General features: G+C 63.6%; 1 pseudogene; it reads left to right on the top strand.

The window, feature by feature from the left end:
* LOC124573723 overlaps positions 1-2,500 on the top strand; it is a 7,961-nt pseudogene that overhangs the window by 2,823 nt on the left and 2,638 nt on the right.

Raw genomic sequence — 2,500 nt, 5'->3', positions numbered from 1 at the left:
CAACGTGAAGAAATTCAAGCAAGCGCGGGTAAACGGCGGGAGTAACTATGACTCTCTTAAGGTGGCCAAGTGGCGGCGGTGTGGCTGCATCCGGACTTGGCTTTTCGAAGTGCGGTCTTGATGTAGTCGTGCTGCTGCTGCGAGGTGCCTTCCTTGGGTTATAGTTACAGGGAGAGTGATGCGCAATACATGGGCCTAGCCCTCTTAGCCTCTCCTCTCCTGCGGTCTTCTCCCCTTCTCGTGGGCCCGCTGATTTTTGCAGAGTGGAAGACCGCACCAGGGGCTTGGGGGGGTTACCAGCCCCCCCTCGCATTATCCCTTTATAGTTGGGGGCAGCCGACAAGAAACAAGAGATGGTGGCCCTTCCGCTGAAGGTGCCACCCCAGCTACCCCAGCACCTATCCGGCCAACCGGCCGTAACGAAAATGCGATAGTTTGTGTAGCTCCCTTTGCTTGCAGTGAGTGCCACCGCACTTTTACCACGAAGAACGGTCTCGGGGTCCATCGCCGCCGCCAACACCCTGCGGCCGCCAACGCTGAGATCGTGACGGAGAGGCATCGCGCGAGGTGGACGGAGGAAGAAGTCCTGTCGCTCGCCAAGGCAGAGGCCGAACTGTTCCTGGAGAGGGACGCCCGGTTCTTCTTTGTAAATCAAGAACTTACCAGGATGTTCCCCGACCGAACGCTTGAGGCAATCAAGTGCCGACGGCGGCAAGCTGCCCACAAGCAGCTTGTCCGCCAATTCATGGAGGCACTTGAGATCGGTCGGGGTGAAGAGCCGGCGTCCCGCCGTGGAGCAGCGAGCTCGCTGCCTGACGCGGGCGAGGCCGCTGCGCCGCCCGTCGACGCAGCCGAGGACTTCGCGGCCGACACCACCGGGCCGCCGCCGGAGGGGCCGACTGACGCCGCCATCTGGGAGCATCTGGCGGGGCTACCTGCTTCCGCCCAGCGTTTCTCTGCCCTGGATCGAGTCATTGGTCTGGGGCGGGGCACGCCGCCCGATGTCATCCTGGGCATGCTCCCGGATGCCCTTGCGTCGGTCGGGTCCAGGGGGGAGAGGTCGATCACCAGGACACAGCGGCCGCGCCAACCATCCAAGCGGCCGCCTGCCGCCCCGCCGCTGCAGAAGCGCAAGCGGCGCCGCTGGGAATACGCGCGGACGCAGGATGCCTTCCGTAGGTCGCGTGCACGTTGCGTGCGCGGCTTGCTGGACGGCACCCTGCTGCAGCCGCCACCCGACATCCCCGGTCTGCTGGACTTCTGGGCGGACCTCTTCACGAAGAAGCCGATCTCCACCGCCGGCTTCATCCGTGACCGCCTTCTCCCGCACTCGGAGCCTGTCGCTCCTGAGTGCCTATGGGGGCCGGTCACACGTGAGGAGGTCGCTGCTGCCTTGCCGCCCAGGGGATCGGCAGCCGGGCCGGACGGCCTGACTCCAGCGGAGCTGCGGCGCCTGCCGCATGAAGTCCTGGTGAAACTCTTGAACCTCTTCCTCCTGGCCCGCGCCCTCCCCGAGCGTCTGCTTCGCGCCCGGACGTCACTTCTCCCCAAAACGGCTGCACCAACATCCCCCGCTGACTTTCGCCCCATTACGGTCTGCTCGGTGTTGGCGCGGACCTTTCACAAGGTTCTCGCGTCACGCCTGATGCGTGCATGTGCTGTGGACGAACGTCAGCGGGCATTCATCCCCCGGGATGGGATGTTGGAAAACACCTTCATCTTGGACACTGCTCTCACCGACGCAGTCCGCTCCTGTCGCTCTGTTTTTGTGGCATCGATTGACGTCTCTAAAGCGTTCGATTCGGTGGACCATGCCGCCCTCCGCCCCGTGCTGAGGGCTCATGGCCTGCCGGATTGCTTTATTGAGTACGTCGAAAGGTGTTACGAGGGTAGCACGACGGTGATAGCGGGCGGCGCCGACGTGGGCGTGCCCCTGCAGCCGGCTAGGGGTGTGCGTCAGGGTGACCCCCTCTCCCCCCTCCTTTTCAATTTTGCGGTGGACTATGTTTTGAGTCAACTTCCCTCCCACATCGGAGCTCGGATCCTTGGTCGCAGAGTTAACGCTGCGGCCTTCGCAGATGACGTCCTGCTTTTTGCATCGACTGCGAGGGGATTGCAGTCCCTCATCGACGCAGCCGTCGCAGCCCTCGCCCATCTGGGGCTGCAGATCAACGCCCGGAAGTGTTTCACCCTCGCCTTAGTCGCGTCTGGGCGCGACAAGAAGGTGAAGGTCGACGCCGACGTTACCTTCAAAGCGGGCAACGCCACCGTGCCCGCCCTACGTGTGGGTGAAACCTTCCGGTACCTGGGACTGCAATTCTCCACCGCTGGTCGCTGCGTTTTCAACCCACGACGCCACCTGGTGGAGCAGCTGGACGTCATCTCCCGAGCTCCGCTCAAGCCGCAACAGCGCCTCCACGCCCTCACCACCGTACTTCTGCCTGGCCTGTACCATGGGCTGGCCCTCAGCCGCACCCGAGTGGGTGCGTTGAAAGCGGCA

The sequence above is a fragment of the Schistocerca americana genome, unplaced genomic scaffold (genome assembly GCF_021461395.2).
Source record: "Schistocerca americana isolate TAMUIC-IGC-003095 unplaced genomic scaffold, iqSchAmer2.1 HiC_scaffold_196, whole genome shotgun sequence".
Lineage (NCBI taxonomy): Eukaryota > Metazoa > Arthropoda > Insecta > Orthoptera > Acrididae > Schistocerca > Schistocerca americana.
This window is presented reverse-complemented; position numbering and strand designations above follow the sequence as displayed.